The sequence below is a fragment of the Peromyscus maniculatus genome, chromosome 2 (genome assembly GCF_049852395.1).
Source record: "Peromyscus maniculatus bairdii isolate BWxNUB_F1_BW_parent chromosome 2, HU_Pman_BW_mat_3.1, whole genome shotgun sequence".
NCBI lineage: Eukaryota > Metazoa > Chordata > Mammalia > Rodentia > Cricetidae > Peromyscus > Peromyscus maniculatus.
In genome coordinates, this window is record NC_134853.1 from 35,940,888 (window position 1) to 35,964,828 (window position 23,941).

The following is a 23,941-nucleotide window of genomic DNA, read 5'->3' on the forward strand; positions in this document are numbered from 1 at the left end:
GTAACTTCTCTCTCATTTTATACTGACTAATTGACCCAGAACATATGTCATCTTGTGGGAGATAATCATGTACTTGTTAATACCCTCCTTAGTTGGATGCAGATTATATTATCATCATGTTAATACCATTATGTGCATGATTAAGAGGAGCACCTGAAGAGGGGAAGAGAAATTTTCTCAAAGCACATATTTGCTTCAGCTGTCTTATAGTTCCACCTTGCTTTTCCTGGCCATTCTTGAGGTTGTAAAGCCTTCAAAAGGACTATTATCAATGCTTTTGAACAGCCACCTGTCTCCTTGGCAGCCTTCATCAAATGGTACTTGGCTTGGACAGCTAGTGAGTGCTTTGAACCCTGGTATAAAGAGATCTAAATTGTCACCATGTTTACTGACCAGTAAAATGTCAGAAGCAATGGTTTTCACAATGTAAGGAGATGAACTGAAATTCACCAGCAAATGAAAGATAAAAAAGGAGAGAAATATCATTTCATAAAAGAAGGGATCTCCTTAATATCCTTTCAACTTGATGAATGATTTACAAACAATGTCTCTAACTCTGATCAGAGATCTGCTTGTCACATTGTTATTTTCTTCTCATTTTCAATTCTCAGCTTACATAGTTCTATGTCTGTAACACAAATCTTAAAAGGTCTCATAATAAAATACCCAGAGCCAGATATTGGGGTGAAAGCTGAAAGATCATAGAAGCAGATACCCAGAGCCAGATATTGGGGTGAAAGCTGAAAGATCATAGAAGCAGAACAGCCAGCCACTAGCTTCCCTCTATGAAAACCTCAGCCTCAATAGAGCAAGTTCCTATTTCATCACGCCTTATATACCTTTCTGTGTCCTGCCATATTACTTTCTGGGATTAAAGGCATGTTTCACCACTGCCTGGTTCTGTTTCTCTCATGTAGCCCACTGTGGCCTTGAACGCACAGAGATCCAGATGGATCTCTGCCTCCTGAGTGCTAGGATTTAAGATGTGTGCCACCACTTCCTGACCTCAGTATCTAATTTAGTGGCTGGTCTGTCCTCTGATCCCCAGGTGAGCTTTATTGGGGTACACAATATATCACCACATATATCTACCTACTACCCTTAGGTCTCAGATGGTTCAGGGCTTCAGACTAGTGTGGGTGCTGTGGTTTGGTTGTGTTTTAAGAGTATCCTCTGAAGGTTCGTGTTCTAGAAACTTCATTTCCAGTGAGATGAAATTGAGAGATAGTGGGAACTTTAAGAGGCTGGGGCAAGTCGGAGTTATTTAATTCCTTATGAGGATTAGTGATTTTCTCATAGCAGTTCATGTGACTGTCTTTGAAAATTCCTAGAGAGGGGTTACATAAGTGTGCCTGCTGCTGGTGGTGGTTCCACTTCCACCCCTCTTTCCCTGTGCTCACTCTCCCCTTTCTGCAAGATTTATTTCCCTTTCTGCTTCTCTGTAGTGCTATGATAGAGAGAGCCCCCAGCTCCAGTCTGCCGAAATCTAACCATCCTCAGCAATGACTACAATGCGCTTCCAGATATTCTGCTATAACATGCAAAGCTGACTGTCCTATGAGGTGCTGTCTTGGTCATGAAGGTTGATGACTTGTGGTTGGCAGAGATGGTATATGTGGACAATCTTCTTGGTGATTTCATGAAACTGTTGAGTAAACTAAATATGAAATAGTCTAGCATCTAGAATTCTTTAATGCAAACAATAAAAAAATTCCTTAGTGTTTCTGGTACTCTACTTGCGTATTTATTTTCAACATTTTAAGAACACTCAAAATTTCTTACCCCTATTATTTTCAGTCTCCATTCACAAAGTGCTTTTGAGAAACCAACAAATCTTGGTGAGATTTTTAAATCATCAAATCTATTTTTATGCATCCATGTGCACCTTGGATTGAGACATTCATTTCAGAAACTTGGTAAAAATTATAATGTCTGCCAGGGAAGATGAGGCAAGAGCATCTTGTCACATGGGGTGTTGTAAAATTGGCTTAAATTCGACTAATTATTGAGGTGGTTTTACTCAGGAGAGGAAGATGTTATGCAAAGGAGGGTACAAGGAGCAATAAGGATACTAGACCTCTATCATGAGTCTGAGAGACAGAGAGCTTACGGCTTTGGGGAGCTGGAAAACAGGGGACCAGTGAGTATACAAACAATGAAATGTGGAAGACCTAAATACTAAACTTGCTTTCTGGGAAGATGAAGAATTATCACCTAAAGTTTATAAATGAAGAAATAAATGTACAGTTGGTTCTGGGAGTTGGTTCCGGGACCCTTACAGATACTGAAACCCATACATGCTTGAGTCCCTTAAATGTTTGAATATAAGCTACATGTATTGTCTCAGATACTTCAAGTTATCTCTAGATTGTTTACAATTCTTGAATTAATTTAAATACTATATAAATAGCTACTATAATATATTGTTTAGGGATAATGATGAAAAAAGTCTTCACATCCTCAGTGCATGTATTTTTCTATTATTTTCGACCTACTTATTGATAGCTGAATCTATAGAATTGGAATCTGAGGAAGCACAGATGTCACTGAAAATTTCATTACTTCAAGGAAAATCATTCTTGTTCTGATATTTGAGGGAATGGTGACCTTGCTGTTACTAGTAATTGAAGTCTGAGTCAAGTACTTGCTGATTTTTGTCCTTTTCTTCAAGGAAATAAAACCCCATACAGAATTGCAAAAGTAGAAAGGAAACTTTATTTAAAGAAAATCAGAAGAAAGAATCAGAATGAAATGCAAGAAAGCAGTGGATTGTATGAGTGAAGAAGGCACTCAAGGGCCCAAGTAATTGCTAAGAACTTCCATTTATGGGGTTGGATATGAGGAGTTTGGTTACTTACCGGTGCAGTGGGGGTGGTTCTCTGTTTTTGATTGACAGATTAGGTCATCATTTTTCTGCATGTGTATTTTCACACAATGCAGCTTATTTTAGTTATATGCATACTCATTTATGCAAAGGCATAGGATAGTAAGAGGAAGACTCTCCCTAAAAGTTTATTTGAGGACACAGTTCAAGCTGGATTGGACCTTTCATATTTAAATGTATTGAGAATATGTTTGAATAGAAATTGTCAAAACTGATGTTTGTTAAGGTGAGGAGATATTTACCCCACTGTCCACAGAGAAGTGTTTGTACAGTCATATAGGTGGGGATCTGAGGTTGCAGTTGTATTTTCAGAGAAGGGTATGTATTCATATAAAGGAGCTAAGCTGCCAAGTGCATTATTAACACTGGAGGGCAGGGGCACATGCATCTCTCTGGAAGAGGAAAATTGAATCGATTTTATGGATGGTCTGTAATGTGGCAGTGGAGGGGGGGGCAGATCAGAAAGGGTATGAGAGATGGTTGATGCAGGGAATGAGAGGAGAGACAGCTAGAATTGAAGGATGTGTGAGGGGTGGTGTGGAAACCTAGGACAATGGAATCTTCCTATAATATATGGAGCTGATCCTAGTGAGGTCTCCAGATAATGAGGGAGAGGGAATCACAACTGTTCTCTTGCCACTAAATGAGGTTTACAGTACTCTGTGTCACATTCAATTGTGTTGTCGGTCAAAGGGGTCCCATAGAAAACTTCAAACAACCCAGGCTGTTGTCAAGATAATAGGTTGCTCTCCACAAACTGATAGCAAGGTCCCATTGCCGAAGACAACACTCATGCAACTCCACAACATGGAGAAGTCAAGCTGGTGCCTATATAGAGCCTTCTTGTTCTAGTGTGTATGGTACAAAAAGGCACTCCACAGGTTACCAAAAGCAAAACGTAAACACAAATCCAATCATAAACCCTTTAATTTACAATTTGTCCTCCCTGCAAAATATGCTAGGGCAATGGTGGCAAAAAATCTTATGGGAGTAACCAGTCTTATTTAACTTAAGGTCCACTCCATGAGATGGAACCCATACCTGACACTGCTTGAGTGACCAAGAACCAGAGACTACTGCTATTTTTTTAAAGTAACAATAAAATGACTCCTGATGATATTCTTCTGTACTCAGAGATCAGTGCCATATTTAGTCATCATCAGAGAGGCTTCCTTCTATAGCAGATGGAAACAGATATAGAGACCACAGCTAAGAGAGAGAGAGAGAGAGAGAGAGAGAGAGAGAGAGAGAGAGAGAGAGAGAGACACCTTGGAACACACAGATATAAATGAGATGTTGCTATCAAACCCTTCCCTCAAAGCTCAGGGAAACCTGCAGAAGAGGAGGCAGAAGGAGTGGGAGAGGGAGAGGGGATGGAGGACACCAGGAGGCCAAGGGCCCCTAAAACCACTGAGCAAAGCTCATATGAATGCACAGAGACCAAAGCAGCAAGCACAGGGCTGACATGGCTGCACCAGGTCCCCTGCGTATGTACTACAGCTTTCAGTTTAAGTGATTTTAGGAGACTCTTAAATGTGTAGATGAGTGAGTCTCTGAGTCTTCCTACACCTTCTCTTGGGGCTCTTTTACTTTTCTATCAACTTGTCTTGTCCAAGTTCAATATGATGGTTTTTGTTTTAACATTACTATATTTTACTTTGTTATGCTTTGTTGTTATCTCTTAGAAGCCTGTTCTTTTCTAATGAGAGGCAGTAAGAGAGTGCATCCAGATGAGAGAGGAGGTGGGGAGGAACTGGGAGGAGTAGAGGAAAGGGAAACTGTATTCAGATTATATTGTATGAGAAAAGAATCTATGTTAAATAAAAGGGAAAAAATAAAAAAAAGGGTAAGTGTGCATAATCCAAATCAAGCGGAGTCCCAGATTAGTAAATGATTTCCTATGCTTGCCTTCCTTACATTATAGGGACCACCCACCCCACACATAAGCTATATAGTACAGCCTAGAAGGATGTATCAAATAATAGCCAGAACCCCAGAAATTTCACACTGAGAGAAACCTAAAGAAGAGACAGAGCTTACTAGAGTGCAGAGAAAAACAAACACCCTAACATCAGCATCCTGTTTTACGTGTAAGTGTTTACTCCAAGGATCACTGTTACCCAAGCAAATAGAATCAGGAATGAGATTTTTAGAAACGTAATACAGCATAAAACTAAAGATGGAATAAATATGCTTTGCCAAAGAGAAATGTGAAGATTTTCTAATGAAAATATTTAAACTTCTTTGGCCATCCCATGTGGCATTGAGACTCAAGATTCCCCTTCTTGCCCTCCTCCAATCAGGTCACCCAAACCCTGTTGTCTGCTTGCCAGGAATACCATCCTTTCCCAGCATGGCTCCTCTTCTTTGAGACTTTTCAAATCACAGTCCAATCACCTCCTATGTCTTTCCAGTGATCACATGTGACATGGAGGCCTTGATAAGCTATCTGTTCATTCCTTCCCACATCCCTCTATTTGGGTAACTCCAAAGCTGCATGGCTGCCTGTTAAGGAACTCTAGCTCCTCTTAGCCTTCCTTCCTTCCTTCAGGGTTCACCAGATTCCCACCTACTTCTTACCACCTAACCTTGACTCTCTAGCTTGTTCATAGGGTATGGAGACCCAGGTAGGCTGCTGACCAGCTCCCCTCTATTCGGGTTGCCCCAAAATGTTTTGGCTGCCACCACCTCCTCTCACATGGCCAGGAAACCCAGGCCCCTCCCACCCTTTTGGATTCAATTGTACCTACCTATTGAGAAACTCCTGATTGCCCCACCCAGCCTTGAGATTCAGGGCCAGTTTACATTTCCAGGGGAAAGATGTTCTAAGCTCTTTGACCAAGCTGCTACAAGTACCACAGTGTAGATGACAAATAGAAGGCCTTGGATTGAGGCTGCATCCCTAAACACTAGACAGAGGAAATAAACATCCCAAGCCTGCTATGAATCACCCCCCTTCTGAATACTGTAAACTTCTGCCAAAAGAAGAAAGGTGACTGGTAAAAAGGAAAAAGGAAAATTCAGCCAACAAACTAACTCCAGATGTGCAAATTCCAGTGCAGAAATAAAAAATGATGTGAAAACACAAAGTATTATGTCTCCCACTCCAAAACACAAATTACACAGCAATAGGCCTTAGTGAAAATGACCTGGAAAAACTTCTAGAAAAAATACAAAAGAATGATCAGGACTATGGTCAAATAACTCACAGAAGAAAAAGACAAAGAGATTAATAGAATAAGGAAGTCAATCCTGGACATAAAAATAGAGTACAAATTACTGAAGAAAACCCAAACTGAAATGATGCTATATATGAAAAACTCAATAAGCCCATCCAAACCTCAGTGGATAACTTCAATAACAGAATGAGACATTTTAAAGACAGAATCAGGATGGAAGACAAAGAAAAGGGGTTGCATCACTCAGTAAAGGTCAATGAAATATTGAAAAAAAAAACCCAAAAGAACAGAATGTCTTAGTGTTTCTATTGCTGAGATGAAACACCATGACCAAAAAGCAAATTGGGGAGAATAGGGTTTATATGGTTTACACTTCTATATTGCTGTTTATTATTGAAGGAAGTCAGGACAGGAACTCAAACAGGGCAGGAGCTGATTCAGAGGCCATGGAGTGGTGCTGCTTACTGGCTTGCTTACCCTGACTTGCTCAGCCTGCTTGCTTACAGAACCCAGGACCACCAGCACAGAGATGGCACCACCCATCAGGGGTTGGGTCAATCACCACTGATCACTAATTGAGAAAATGCCTTACAGCTGGATTTCATGGAGGGACTATCCTCAACTGATTCTCCTTCCTCTTTGATGACTCTAGCTTGTGTCAAGTTGACACACAAAACCAGCCATTACACAGAACATGGGAGAGGTGAGGGAGACTATGAAAAGAAAAACATTTGAATTGTGGCATAGAATGAGAACACCATAGCAAAGTCATGGAGAATACTTTCAGCAAAACATAGAAGAAAATTTTCCAAAACTAAAGACAGAAATTCCTATTCAGGTATAGGAGGCAAACAGAACACTAAGTAGATTGGACCATAAAAGAAATTCTTCATGATATATTTAAGTTAAAACATTAAAACCACAGAATAAATAAGGGGTATTGAAAGACTCAAGAGACAAAGTTCAACTGACTTACAAAGGTGGGCTCATCAAAATAATACCTGATTATTTCCCAGAAATCATTGAGGCCAAAAGGGCCTGTAAAGGTGTATTCTAATTTCTGAAAGACCACAATTGTCAACTCAGATCATTATACTCAGCAAAACTGTCCATTAAAATTGAAAAAGAAATGGAAAATTTCCATGATTAAACAAATGAAAGGAATTTAGCTCTACAGAAGATACTAGAAGGCATGCTTCAATCTGAAGAGAAGGATAAACATACCCAAGATATCATAGGGAACAAAATAAATACAGCCATGAGATGTAATTAAGACATATCTGAGAAATACCACAAAATCAAAAAATGATAGAATTAGTATATATCTTTAAATAATAACTGAATATTATTTCAATTACCAAATAAAAAGAGAGACTAATATATTGGATTAGAAGATAAGATCCATCATTTACCTGCCTCCTTGAAACATATCAATGATGGATTACATCCTAGAGTTAAAGGATAGAAAAGGCCATTCCAAGAAAACAACTAAGAAACAAGCTGTGTAGATTTCAAAGCAAACTAGTCAGAAAAGACAAGGAGAAACATCTCATACTCATTAAGAAAAATTCCACCAACAGGATTTTATGATCCTGAACATATGTGCACCAAACACAGGAACACTTATTTTAATAGATGAAATGCTATTACATCTAAGCCCACAGATTAACCAGAACACAGAGATAGTGGGTAATTTCAATATGCTACTTTTAGTCATAGACAAATCATCTAAAAAAACAAAACTAAACAGAAACTCTAGAGTTAAATGGCATCAAAACTAAATGAACATGATAGATATCTGCAGATCACTTCACCTAAACATCTAAGAATACACACTGTCCTCAGAAATTCATGGAACTTTCTCCAAAATCTATGGTACATTAGGAGAAAATGTAGTTCAGCAAATATAGGATTATTGAAATAACAACCTGCATTCTATCTGACCACAATTGACTAAAGTTAGATATTAACAGCAATAGAAAAGACAAAAATTACTCAAAACTCATGGAAATTAAACAACAGACAAATTGATGACAATTTGGTCATGGAAGATGTCGAGGAGATAAAAATATTCCTAGAATTGGATGCAAATGAAAATACAACATACCAAAATCTATGGGGCACAATGAAGGAGTTCCTCATAGCAAGTACATAGCATTGATTCTTGAAAGATCTTAATTAAAAATTTTATGATGTGCCTGAAAACCTTGGAAAAATAAGAAAACAACACATGAAGAAAGTAGATGGAAGAGATAATACAAATCTGGCCAAAATTAACAAAATTAAAAAAATTAAATGCAATTAAATCAATAAAATGAGGAATTGATCCTTCAAAAACCTTAACAAATTTGACAAAACTTTAGCTAAATTAACCAAAAAAAAAAAGAAAAAAGAAAGAAAGAAACAGAATCCAAATTAATATAGAGAAAAGGGAGAGATTATAATGATACAGAGGAATTTCAGAGACTTCATAAGGACATAATTTACAAATATTTAAATAGATCTATTTGAGATAGAAGCAGTAATTAAAAATCCCTCAAATTAAAACCTCAGAGCCAGATGCTTGTAGCACAGAATTCTACCAGACCTTTGAATGTAGCTGGAGAATTTCTCTCTGGGTCCTGCCAAGTCCCGGCAGTCCCACAGCCCAATTACAAAATAAACACACAGACGATAATATTATTTAAACTGTTGGGCCTAATGCCTCAGGCTTCTTGCTATCTAGTTCTTCTCTCTTAAATTAACCTATTTCTATTAATCTATATCTTGCCATGTGGCTCATGGATTACCAGTACTTTATATCCTGCTCCTCATTGGGGCAGATGGCAACATCTCTTTGCCTCAGCCTTCCACATCCCAGCATTCTCCACTCTTTGTCCCACCTATACTTCCTGCCTGTCTACTGGGCAATCAGCGCTTTATTTTTCAATCAATCATCCACAGCACTTCTCCTTTTTTTTTTTTTTCAAAAAGGACGGTTTCAACTTTCACATAGTAAAATTACATATAACAAAATAGTTATCAAGCAAGAATTACAGTTATAATATCTAGTTTATTTGTATTTGGCAAAATTAAAGAAGATATCTTATCTATCCTATATTTGTGAGTCCAAGGTTTTATATCTAACTTATCTTTTATCATAACTAAGGAAATTATAATTACCTACTCTTCAACTACATCAAAGACCTCAGAAGGATATAATATTACCTGAGAAACAGAAGAAGGATGCAAGCAACTTTTGGGAGTCTTGCCTGAGTAGACAGAGACAGCTGGCAGCCTGGACAGTCATCCAAACTTCTTTTGTAAAGTTGGAGTATTTGTCTTCAGCCCACAGGCCTAGAGTTTCTCTGTCACTTTTCTCTATGTCCTGTAGAATGTCTGGCAGTTTCCTCTGTGAAGCTGGAACCTGAAGGACCATTTTGCCAAGCAAAGTTCAGTGGTAACCTTTCCATGGGTCCTGCATGTCCAGTTGATCAAGCAGTCCAGGCAAGTATAGTTTCTTGCCCAAATGGTTATTTTTGTCAAGAAGATAAACTTCATATAGAGTGTCTTTGATGTCCATCCTCCTCTTTGAAGTAAATTGGTGCTGCCAGGAGCAGACATGTCTCATTGTCCAGAAAGTCTAATTTTTTTTTTTAACTTATGAACTGTATGGCCGTGGCAGGCTTCTTGCTAACTGTTCTTATATCTTAAAGTAACCCATTTCTATAAATCTATACCTTGCCACTTGGCTGGTGGCTTACCGGCGTCTTTACATGTTGTTTGTCTTGGAGGTGGCTGCAGTATCTCCCCCTCCTTCTTCCTGTTTCCCCAATTCTCCTCTCTCCTTGTCCCACCTATACTTCCTGTCTGGTCACTGGCCATCAGTGTTTTATTTATATAGAGTGATATCCACAGCACTTCCCCTTTTCTTCTTTTTTTAAAAAGGAAGGTTTTAACTTTAACATAGTAAAATTACATATAACAAAACAATTATCAAGTAAGAATTATAGTTACTGCCACAGACTGGCCCACCGGGAGTACCACGACCGTAGGAGAATCAGGGCTTGGGTAGTCAGGACGGCAAGGATTCGGCGACTGACAGACAGACAACAAACACACTCAAAAGTGGTTTGAAGCTGCTGCAACTTTACTTCTGCAAATCAGTAGTTTATATACAGAAAAGAAAACTATCAAGTCATACAGGGAACAACAAGAGCTTGGCAATAATTCAATTACATCATCTTTAAAAAACATCAAGCACACAGTTATTAATCGGCGCTAGACATATCCCTTCACTCACGAGAACTTTATGACCCAGAGAACAGTCTGTGTTTTTTAAACTTAGTACAGTTCCTAGACTTGTGTAGGCTTCTTGCAGCTGTGTCCTTCATCTTTATCTCAGCCGCTCGCTAGTTTATTATTCACTTCTACTTTTCTGGTTCTCATGACCCATTTAGCCAATTTGGATGCTACAGATCCTCCCTAAGTCTTTCTTTAGTTCTTTACCATATATCTCTTCTAATATAAAACCTTTTTACCTGCTGGAATATGGACACTTGTACTTTTACACCTGTAAGGGGAAAGGGTTCTGTTCTAGTCCTTAAGTTTTCCATGCTGAACTTCCTCAACAGAGGGGCCCACTATCTGCCTCCTATGAGATAATGTTTTCTTCCATAAATCACTTTAGTTGGGATTCTTAGTGGGTGAGTGTTCATTCCCTAGAAGTGCCTGAAGTATTATACTTTCTATTATCTAGCGGCTTGAGGCTTGAGGTCTTTAAGGAATAGTTCATTCTGCTATATCTAAATAAGGTCCATGTCTAGCTTCCCCTTTCCTCCACAGTTCACAACCCAAGCATTCATTAATTTTGGCTGTGTTTTATAGATTAATTAGAACATTATCAGGAAAGCAGTTATACAGAACCCATAGCCCAGAGAGCTCATGATCTGTGAAGCACGTCTCCTTCGAGAACGAGACATAACACGGGTACTCTGCCAGGGACCTCCAGGGAGCTTAGTCCCGTGGGACACGTATCTCCCGTCCGCTATTATTGACATAATTGTTCATGTCACACGGACGACACTGGAGTTGGTGTGGCAGTTACAATATTAAAGAAGATATCTCATCTATCTTATATTTGTGAGTTTAAGGTTTTATATCTAACTTATCTTTCATCATAACTAAGGAAAATTGTAAGTATCTAGTCTTTAACCACATCAAAGACCTCAGAAGGATATAATACTACCTGAGAAATGGGAGAAGGATGTAAGCAACTTTCAGGAGTCTTGCAGGGTAGACAGAGACAGCTGACAGCCTGGACAGTCATTTAAAGTTCTCTTGTAAAGTTGGGGCATCAGTCTTCAGCCCGCAGGCCTAGAGTCTGTCATTCACTTTTCTCTGTGTCCTGTAGATATCTTGCAGTTTCTTCTGCAAATGAGGAACCCGAAGGACCATTTTGTCAAGCAAAGTTCAGTGGTTACCTTTCTATGGGTCCTGTATGTCCAGTTGATCAAACAGTCCAGGCATGAAAGGTTTCTTGTCCAAATGGCTATTTTTGTCAAGGTGAAGATAAACTCCATATGGAGTATCTTTGATGCCCATTCTACTCTACAAAGTAAATCCAGTGCTGTCAGGAGCAGATATGTCTCACTGTCCAGAATGTCTAAATTTTTAAAACATTTTAAATGCCATATTCTGTAGGTCTTTGAAGTGTTTAAAGACTACCTATCTATCTGAAATATATCTATGTATACCTAGAAGACTTAACTAACATGGCTATTATTAATTATCATAGATGACTAATTATTAATCTATTTCTTAATTATGCGTTACAATTTTAAATGAGTTACATAAACATAATACCTCAAACAAAAATAGAAATATATATACAGTATAACAAAATTAACTTCAAGTTTGTATCAATAAATTAAAATTTATACCAATGTAAAACATTTTAAACATAAACTAAAATCTATACCAATGTAAAACATTTTAAACAAGTTGTTCTTTAAAAGTAGGTTCATTAATCTACCCTTTTATCTTATCTCTATATATTACATATCTATATTATATTCCCTTTTCTTTTTTAGAAAGAGATTGCATTTATAATCAACCTGTTTTAAATACAAATATTAGTTTTTATCTGTCCCACACCAGAGGGCTCTTTTGATTTGGGACACAAGAATCTCTTAACCATTTTTTAAAGCAATATGTCTGGGTTTAGAGGGGGAGTGAGCCAATTCCACCTCTAAAGCCAGCTTGGTATATTTGGGAATTTGGGTGTAGCATCTCTTACTACTTCCTGCTGGAGGGGGGCGCTGTATCTTATGGTGATGCAAAAAGAAATTTAGGCTTATGGGATAGTCCGTGAGGCTGTATTGTGTGAGCCAGTTGCCTTGAAACTGTTCTGGATGTTAGATTATCTGGGCCCTGGTGTCATCTGAGACCTTTCTGGGGGTCTTGGCTGGTGAAACCTGATGTATCTTAATCTGGAACAAATCCATAGCCTCTGGCTTTCTGTGGAAACAAAAGCAGAACTTCTTTTCCAAAGCAACATATCCTTACATCCAAATTTTGAAGGCAAGGTACCTTTAAAATATACATATTGGTTTAATTCAACATCTTTTTCGATCATATGTTTTTTTGCAGTTAAAAACCCCAACGACAACATATATTTTATACACATTGTAAACTATTTTATCTGAATCAGTCTTATTGTGAGCCTATTGCTTTAAACTGCAGCATTGTAAGACTGAAACAGTGCTATGGCTACTGGCTCCCCCCACTTCACCTTCCCAACATGGCCATGGTATGTTTTCCGCCAGTTCTGGGAGCCATCAAGTCTCAGAAATAGTGGGTCTAAGCTTTTATCAAAGTAGCGTGTAGCCCAGAAACCTCTTTTTTTTTTTAATACTAGTAAAGAGTAAATCCACCACACAGTGTAATGTGCCGCTGGCAGACACCTCATTCCCCACCATACTGCTGGTCAAACGTGCAGGAAAGGAACCCGCCAGTATTTCAAACCCACGTTTTGCAGCGTCTAGCTTCCCATATGAGTCATGAAGCAGGAACCTGTTTTTGGTTCTGTTTTTAGAATTGGTTATTAAATATTCTCAGGTTTAAGGTGGAAACTCAAGCCATTGGGTGCTATTTGTTGCTGGAGGGCTTCTCTCCAGGTTCCACCAAGCCCTGCAGTCCCACAATCCATGTATAAAATAATCACTCAGATGCTTATATTACTTATAAACTGTATGGCTGTGGCAGGCTTCTTGCTAACTGTTCTTATATCTTAAATTAATCCATTTCTATAAATCTATACCTTGCCACGTGGCTGGTGGCTTACCGGCATCTTTACATGTTGTTTGTTCTGGCAGTGGCTGCCGAAAGTCTAAATTTTTAAATAATATTTTAAATGCCATATTCTGTAGGTCTTTGAAGTGTTTGAAGATTACCTATGTATCTGAAATATATCTATGTATACCTAGAAAGCTTAACTAACTTGGCTACAAGTTTGACTATCATAGACAACTAATTATTAATCTGTATTTTTAAATTATCTATTACAATCTAAATGAGTTACATATACATAATACCTCAAACTAGAGTAGAAATATATATACAGTATAACAAAATTAAGTTTAAACTTGTATCAATAAACTAAAATCTATTGCATTGTAAAACATTTTAAACAAGTTGTTCTTTAAAAGTAGATTTAATAATCTACCCTTTTATCCTATCGCATCTATATCATATCCTCCTTTCTTATTTTAGAAAGATATTGTATTTATAATTAATCTGTTTTAAATAAAAACATTGGTTTTTCTCTGTCTCACACCAGAGGGCTCTTCTGATATGGGATAAAAGAACCTCTCAACCTTTTTTTCTTTCTTTTTTTTTTTTGCAATATACTTGGGCTTAGAGAAGGAGTGAGCCAATTCCATCTCCAAAGCCAGCTTGGTATATTCAGGAAATTGGGCATAGCTTCTCATACTACTGCCTGCTGGATGGGGACACAAAGAAATTAAGATTATGGTGTAGTCTGTGAGGGTGTATTGTCTGAGCCAGTTGCCTTGAAACCATTCTGGATGTTGGATCATCTGAGCCATGGTGTCATCAGAGACCTTTCAGGGGGTCTTGGCTGGTCAAACCTGATGTATCTTAATCTGGAACAAATCCATAGCTACTGGCTTTCTGTAGAAACAAAAGCAGAGCCTCCTTTCCAAAGCAACATATCCTTAAATCCAAATTTTGAAGTCATGGTGTCTTTAAAATATACATATTGGCTTAACTCAACAGCTTTTACAATCAAATGTTTTTCTGCAGTTAAAAATCCCAAAGACAACTCAGGCTTCTTGCTATCTAGTTCTTCTATCTTAAATTAACCCATTTCTATTAAAGTGCTGTGGATGATTGATTGATAAATAAAACGCTGATTGACCAGGAGCCAGGCAGGAAGTACAGGTGGGACAAAGAGGGAGGGGAATGCTGGGAAGTGGAAGGCTGAGGCAAAGAGATGCTGCCATCTGCCCCAATGAGGAGGAGGATGTAAAGTACTGGTAATCCATGAGCCACATGGCAAGATATAGATTAATAGAAATAGGTTAATTTAAGATAGAAGAACTAGATAGGAGGAACTTGAGGCATTAGGCCCAACAGTTTAAATAATATTATCGTCTGTGTTTTTATTTTATAATTGGGCTGTGGGACTGCCAGGGCTTGGCAGGACCTAGAGAGAAACTCTCCAGCTACATTTGAAGGACTAATACCAATACTTGTATGATATTTTGTTTGTGTTCTGACAAATGAAGCTTGCCTGGAAATCAGAAGGCAGAGCTAGCCGCTGGTTAACCATAAGGCAGGCAGTGGTGGCACACACCTTTAATTCCAGTACTTGGAATGAGGAAGCAGGATGATCAGGAATTCAAGGCCACCCTGGGCTACACAAGATTGGACCAGTCTAAAAGAGAAACAGAGTCATCAGACAGTCGTGGTGGTACACTCCTTTAATCCCAGCACTAGGGAGGTGGAGACAGGAAAATATGGTAGGTGGAGACAAGTTCTCGGCCTACATTCAGTCTGATAGTTTGTAGAGACAGGAACCTCTCCCATTTGATCTGAGATTTTGTAGAGGTGTGACCTTTCTAGTGGCTGCTGCTCTGCTTTACTGACCTTTCAGCTTTCAAACTTGATATTTGACTCTGGGTTTTTATTGTTAAGACTAATTAGGATCATGCTTCAAATACTCCTCAATGTATTCCCTAAATTTATGTCTCTATCTATATTATGTAGATATAGATATAGATATAGATATAGATATAGATATAGATATAGATATAGATATAGATATAGATATAGATATAGATATAGATATAGATATAGATATAGATATAGATATAGATAGCCAGTGTTACTCTGATGCCAAACAGAGAACAACTCAATGAATGAAGTAAATTATAGATCAACATACCTGATGAACATGGACATAAAACTTATCAATATGGTCAGGAGGACAGCCAGAAATCAACCACAAGGTTGTCAGGTAACATTATGGTGAGTTACTACAAGCTGGGAAAGAAGAGAGAGTGAGGCAGGAAGGTACATGTGCTGGAAAGAGAGGTGGATCTGAAGAGGTGAAGGTGGTGAGGAATGGGCTGACACAGATGGCCCACTTACCACCCAGGGCCATGATGATGTCTGGGCCTGAACTGCTCCCGAGGGCCATGTGTTGTTCCATGGCCCTGATGCAGCCATGGTGGTCTGTGTTGATGTCCATGGCTTCTGTTAGCAGCTAGGGCTCTGCAGATGCCAAGAGTCTGGACCACCACCTGTGACCATGTTGATGTCCAAGAGATGTGCCCCCACTGGGGCCAGACTCATCTAAGAAGCCTGCACTGCTACCCGGGACCATGGTGATATCTGGACCCAGACTATTGTTGAAGGCCATGTCTGGGTCCATGGCTCTGCTGCAGAGGGGTTCTCTGTTGACATCCCTGGCTCCTGCTGCCACCAAGGGCCATGCAGAGGCCTTTAGTATGGCTTGACACCTGAAGCCATGCTAGTTTTTGAGAGGTAAGCTGTCCCATGGTCATATGGATCTGGGTGGTCTGTGTTGCCACCCACAGCCATGGCATTTTCTTCCCTAAACTGCAGCTGAGGGCCATGTTTTAGATTGTGGCCCTTCCATAGCCAGGGTCTGAGTTGATATCTGTGGCTCCTATTACCATGGAAGGCCAAGCAGATGTCTGGGGTCTGGGTTGCCACCTGGGGACATGTTGGCATTCAAGGGCCATGCTGCCACTGGGGCCATGTGGATCTGGGTAACCTGTGATGCCAACTATGACCATGATGACATCTGGGCCCAGGCTGCTACTAGGGACCATGTCTAGGTCCATAGTCCTACTGTGGCCTGGGTCTGTGTTGATGTCCATGGCCTGTGGTGCCACTAAAGGCCACACAGATGGCCAAGGCCTTGGTGTCCACTGTCCATGCCACTGCCAGGAACATATAGACTTGAGTGATAGGTGCTGCCACCAGGGGTTATGGTATTGTCCTGACCTGGGCTGCTACCAAGGACCCGTGTTTGGGTCCATGTCCCTGCTGTAGCTGAGGTCTGTGTTGATGTCTGTGTCTCCTGTTACCACCAACAGCAGTGAGGATAGGGCTCCACAGAGTTGGTCCTGCCCCTCACTGGCTGCAGCACTCAAGCTAGTAGACCCTCCACCTAGCCTAGCCATCACAGTAGAGCTGACCCTATTGACAGCATTGCAGGTGAGCAGTCCCTGAAGGTGTGAGCATGGAAGAGCTAACCCCACTGTCTGTTAACATGGTGGTGTGGGCAAGGGAGAGATTTGCTCATTACCCCTCATTACCTACTGCAGGTAGGAAAGCTGGTCCAGGGGTCATGAGAGTGGGCAAAACAGCAGAGCTGGCCCTGGTGTTGTGAATATGGGAGAGCCAGACCCGAGGGTGTGAGAACTGGCCCTACTGTATTGGGTGAGATAGCTGGGCAGTGCTGGGTAGCTCACCATGGTGGTGACAATGAGGGAAAGCTGGTGGGCTGACCAATCCAGCTACCACCCAGGCCCAGAATCAAAACTATGAGTTAGCCTACCTCAACACCCTCCTTATCTACAAACTGTTGGAGCATGTGAAGGGGCAGGACCTGCAGATCCAAAGCTGTAGGATCTCCATGACACAGAATATCCAAGAGGAGTCCCAGTGAGGACCCAACTGATAGTGTAACAGAAGTCAGAGACCTTGACTCATTGCAATGAATACTTAGATGTATGGACTAAAGGGTATATGTGTGACTTACTGGGCCACACTACAGCTTCTATGCTGAGATTTTTTGTTTATTTTTTGTTTTTATTTTCTTTTATATTTTGTTTTGTTTAGAGGGGGAGATAGCAAGGGCAGAGGGTGGATGCGAAGGGACAGGGAGATGAATGGGATCAGGATGCATGATGTGAAATCCACAAAGAATCAATAGAAAGTTTTAAAAAGAACAAATATTTTTTAAAAACAAGTAAAAAAGTAAAAAAAAAAATCAATGTAATACTTGCAAACTGAATTCAAGAAGAATACATCACCAAGTTTACTTACCATAATCAAATTGGCTTCCATCTGTAGAGGTTCAAAATACATGAATCAATAATGTAATCTAACACATAATTTAAAAACAGAAACCAAATGATCATTTCAGTAGATATGGAAAAGGCCTCAAATAAAATCCAACTTCCTTCATCCTGAAAGTTCTGAAGACTCTAGGTATTCACAAGACATATCTCAACATGCTAAAGGCAATATACACCATGTCCACAGCCAATATCTTGTTAAGTTGAAAAAAAAAAAAACTCAAAGAATTTCCATGAAAATCAGGAACAAATAAAGGATTTACACACTCCCTGTTATTGTTCAACGTATGACCTGAAATCTAAGCAACAACAACAACAACAAACAAAGTGAAGGAGATAAGGTGAAGAAAAATAGAAAAAGTCACATTATTATTTACAGGTGATATGATTCTATACATAAAAGACACTAAATGCTCCACCAGTAAAAATTCCAACAACTGATAAATACATTTATCAGTGTAGCAGAGCAGAAATTAACATGCAAAAATCAGAAGCCTTCCTATACACAAGTGACAAACATCAAGAAAGAAATCAAGAAAGCAAGACCACTCACAATAGCCTCAAAATATTTTGGAAAAATCTAACCAAGGAAGTAGAAGGCTTGTACAATGAAAACTTTAAAATACTAAAAAAAGAAATTGAAGAAAATACTGGAACACCCTGGTGTGTCCTTGGGGACATTCATTTTTTTGTCAAGAAGAAAAATAAGTTGGCTAGAAACTGAAAAATACCCAAATTCAAATCAAACCTAGCTACTAATTCTGTATAAATGTGCCATAGGAATGATAAATGGAAGCTAATTTATCAGCTTGTGTAGTGATTATTAAGATCACAATTGAGAAAGGAGAATGTAGTTTCCATGTATAAATTTTGTAGAGGTAGCTTCACTAAAATAATATCCTGGAGAAACCTTCCTGGAGGATGATGAGGCAGGGAATGCCCACTTTTCTTTGTTGAATATTGTCCAGCCAGGCTAGCTGTTCTGAGAACACTTGAAATGCACACTTCTCGGTGGCTGCTTCTCTGAATATTCCCATGAGATAAGGGACTCAGGCCTGGTGCAGGCCTGCAGTCCTGCAGTAGCAGGTGTATTAAATGTTCAGGGACAGTGTGGAGCACCTACTGAGGCCATTGGCTCAAAACAAAAAGGAAAAAGCAGGCAGGAATGCAGCTGGCTCTTCCAGTGTTTATGAGGCTCAATTTCAATTCACATTACTACAGAAAGCACCCCAAAATATTGACACTATGCACAGCAGTGTGCATTTCCAAGGTGTCACCAAGGTCTTGAAGGCACTTAGGTTTCTTTTCAGCAGCCACAACCAACAGCATTAATTCTTCTTGCTAATTTGCAAAAGCCTGTTTGCAGCACTTGTCTTTGAAGAAGGACCGGATTTTTCTGGCTGCTTGGTATCATGACTAGGGCAAAAAGTTTCATGTTTTTTCCTCCCATAAGAGTTTAAGGTTTCTTGTAGACACATTTATGGTTGGCTGCTGTTACATTCTTGGGCAATAAAGTAAAAAGATGTATTTTTTGTCCCTATTCAACGTAAATTACCCTTTTACTTAGAGTTTCTACATTTATTTATATAAGTGAAAGTGTCCATCATTTTCTCATGCTCCTTGTCTGATTCTAATGTCAATGGCCCGCACAAAATTGGAAGCTCTGAATTGTGTCCTATACTGGGAGGCACATGGTCATCAGAATTAATGTTCCTAGAGCTCGGATGGTGCTCACCATCTGGACCTAGAAAATATTTCAGGATAGTTCCTTGACAGGTCTAAAGCCTTTTCATAATTATTAGTCTCTAGGTTTCCATTTTGTTGTACTCTTTTTCATACCTAATTTTAGTAAAATGTGTAACCATTAGTATGTAGAAGCTAGTGGTCTCCTGTGGCCTCCAGACCATTCCTTTCTTCAGTAGCCAATTGTTTCTAGCCCTCTGACCCACTGGCTCATGTTATGGTCTAAAGCTAATTAAATCCTTCTATGATTCACATATATTCAGCCAAATTTGGCTTATTATTTTCTTTAATTATCTCTAAAACCTCTCCACACACAATTTGCTGAATATTTATTGTAAAAAGAAAAAGTGGTGGGACATAATTTTGAGCTGAGTGACTGTGTTCACAGATCACATTGTGGAGTTGGAATTGGCAGTCTTATGGGGGTTTCTATAAAACAGTGCTATAACTGGAGTGAAAGCAGTGACATTAATGGGCAAATTACTGCTACATCTTTAAACAATGAAATCTAGAATAATGAGAAAACACAGTAAAAATGAAACCAAGTACAGAGCCCAGAAATTGGCTTCACGAGCTGAATCAAAAACCCCATTATCCTAGTCACTTACTTTTTGAAATAGTTTTACAATATGACTGAAGCCAAGAGAAGAATTCAGGCAGCCAAAAATGACATAGAGTTTTACATTTACATAAAAATGTGGTATAGATGGTAAAGCTACATGATTTTTGTAAACTTCGTAGTTGCTATTTTTAGTAAGTGCCAAATTTTACTTTTCTATTTATAGACATTGAATTTGAACAACTAAATTTAATGTAGAAGATAATTCCACCTATATCCTAGTTTTATATCTGTTGCTGTGAAAAAATGCCTTGATAAAAAGCAACTTAGAAGATAAAGGGTGTGTTTGGCTTAGAAATCTAGGTTATGGTCCATTATTATTGTGCAGTCAAGTCAGAGACTTGATGTAGCTAGTCATGTCACCTCCAACATGAGGGCAACAAGAAATGAACATATAAATGCCCATTTGTACTTAGTCCTCTTTCCATACTTACAGGATGCTCTTTCTAGGGAATGGAACCACCCACAGTGCTCTGGTCTTTCCTCTTCAATCAACATAATCAAGATAATTATCCAAAAACAGGACTACAGATCAACCTGATCTAGACATTTCCTCTCTGAGACCATCTTCCAGGTGATTCTAGATTGTGTTGATAAACAAAACTAACCACCCCTGCACTTTAAAAAATGCAGGTTAAATCCAAATTGTTTTGAATATTATTGTGATATAATTGACATACACATCTTTCAGACTGGACTATCAGCTGTGCAAGAGAACCAATAGCATTTTTCTACTTACAGTTAAATTGACATTGGCATTTAGATATGAGAATTTTCTGTAAAACTGAGATCCTTTTTGTAAATAACCAGCCAACCATGTTGCAGTTTGATAAGCCACTTGCACTACTTTAGAAAGAATCAAGCTGGAGCTAAGCATGTCCAAGTCCCCGCTATTCTGATTTCTGAGTTGGCATATAAAAAACATTCATACTCCAGTCTTCCAACAAGATCCCTTAAGACACTCCTAAGTGTCTGGAAGTGGAGATTATGTCTACATTGAAAATGTATATATAAGGAAACATGTTTCTCTACAGTGTTTTCTCTAACTTCCAAACTACTGCATTCTCAGGGCTGGTCCAGCACAAGGCGTATCTTCTTGGCATTTCACTGTAGGCAGATACCTCAAAGTACATTCACAGACTGGAGCAGGCTTTAGTTAAACTGTCTATTGAAGCGCTCACTGAGTGGAAGGAGCTGAAGCTGGTGTTTCTGACCATGTGAATGTGAGAATAATTATTTGGAAATACTAATTTCTCAATGTGAACCAGAGGGCGGCTGCTGTTACCCCAATGTATACATCTATAAGTCATAACACTGTGAATATCTTTTATGAATTTTTTCAGGATATTTGATATTTTACAAGATATAAAAGTTTAAGAATTTAGAATCATTGAACCAAAGTATGTGAACTCTTTTGTAAGCTTTTGTTCATAGGGTTTGTGACAGTTTATATTGGCTGTCAACCTGACAGAATCTAGAATATCCTTTAAGACAAAGCTCTGGGCATGTCTGTGAGGTAGCTTCTGAATTAGGCAAACTGAGGGGGGTGTGGGTGACAGCATTTCTCAGGCTGGGGTCCTGAACTGATAAGTAGGAGAAAGCAAGCTGAGCATGAACGTTCCTTGTGCTCTGATTTCTGAATGCAAATGCAATGTGACCAACCTCCATTCTGCTCATGCCTCCATGCTCTCCATGTCTGCTTCCATGGCTTACCCACCATGACTGAACAATCATTCTTTAATTGTAAGCTGGAATAAACTCTTCCTTTCTTAGTTTGCTTTTGATGGGTATTTGATCACAGCAATGAGAGAAGTTCTGTGAAAGGACTATTCAAATTATATGTAGTTGTATGTATTTTAGCTATGTCTCTCCATTTAATTTTTTCATTTCTAAGCTAAGAATATTAAATTTACCAATATGTTAATGATGGTATAGAATTCTCTGATATTTATAAGTGTTTTTAATATATATCATTATTATGGCATTTGATTAATGAATGTAACTCATTTAGTAGTTTGAGTCTTTTCACATTAGAAACACCCACTTTTATTTAAGTGATAAATTTTTACTTTTTCATGGGATGCAATGGTTAGACACATATGCTCTCCTACTTTCTTTAAGGTTTTCTTATTATAAATGCTGGGTTTTTTTTTTACATGGTGGTAGAGACCATTTTATTTTAATGTATATTTCTAAAGCACTTCTTTAATGTACATGTTGAGTTAAAAGCAATACCATACATGAAAAAAGGATGGCATTAGCTAACCTGGATGGTGATAATCACAGTGACTTCTGGAACAAAAAAAGTGTCAGAATTTATTTTTACTAATGATAATTATAATAATATGAAAATCAATATGTTTTCTTCATAGGTACACAGTAAATATAATTTTACCCTATATTAAAACTGAGGTTTTTATACTCATGCACACCCTTGACTCTCATAATCTTTCTACTCTTCTTGCAATGACCCCTGAGTCTTGGAAGGAGTAGCTTCCATTTAGGACTGAGAATTCCACAGATTCTTATTCTTGGCACCATACACTTGAGTTATAGAATGTGGAGAAATCTAGCTTGTACTTACTTACAAGCTTCACCCCTACTGCCTAGTTTTTATAGTGCTAAAAGATGCTATGCATACTACTTGAGGAGAAAAGTAATCAACAGTAGTACCCAGTTGTAAACCCTGGGAGATGCAATAATGGCTGTCTTGGAAAGACACACCCATGGTGCAACTGTGGTACAAATGGCATGGGAGTAATCAATTACTTATTGACTGAATTGAAGGCCAGTTGTAGTAAAACAACTGGCTACTTGCCAATTAAACAAGTCTATACATGGGAAAGGGGGAGGCTTTTAGGTTATTATAAATTAAATCCATATATATATTTCAAGTAGAGGGTTACATTTTTACTTTATTATTTATTATTTATTTTTGTCCTTTACTTAGTGTGCGCACATTTATGTGTGTTGGCTCCTGTGATATGGAACCCATGTGGAAGTCAGAGGATAACTTACGGTAGACAGTCTTCTTCTTCCACCAGATAGGTTGTGGGGATGGACGAACATGGTCAGGCTTGTTGGACAATGTCTTTACCCATTGAACTATCTCTCAAGTAGCCACAAAAATATAAACAATTTAATTCACCAAATTCTTTCAAGTTGACATAGTCTGAAATCATGAGCAGCATCTTCTGTTAAAGTTTAATCAAGTCCAAGCATGTGTTTCAGTATCAGCTCCTCACCGCTACCTCTGTGTACTTGAATTTTGTTGGTGTTGCTGACCCAGTCATCTTAGAAGCTATAATGTAAGGAAAGTTTTCTGGCCTACATAAGAGACAAGAATTGGAACTAAACTTCTCACTGCATGCACAAGGTAAAACAAATTGTAAAGAACACTCATGTATGATCAGATTAAAATCAATTGTGCAAATGATGAGCCTTTTCTTTTTAAGATATTTCATAAAAGTCACATTTAAATGCTCATCAATCCCACTGTGATCTCTGAGAATTCTATGATGTTTACCTTTACATTTCCAGTATTTGAGGCTCTGAGAACAAGAGCTTTCTGGTCAGCCATTAAAGGCTGATTGAAGAAAAAGAAAGTTGTGACCAGAAAGTGGCAATACCAAGCATATGCTCTGCCAATGACATTTGGATGGGTTTCCCTGCAAAGAAGTTCTTCACAGAATGATTGCCCACACCCTTTAGTGATGCTTGGGGGGCATCATATTGAAGCAGAAGAGAGCCAGGGATTTTTTTTTTACTTTTTTTAAATTTTATAATTTAATTTAAGTTTACATATCAGCCACGGACTCCCCTGTCCTCCCTCCTCCTGCCCCCCTCCCTCCCCCCAGCCCACCCCCTATTCCCATCTCCTCCAGGGCAAGGACTCCCCTGG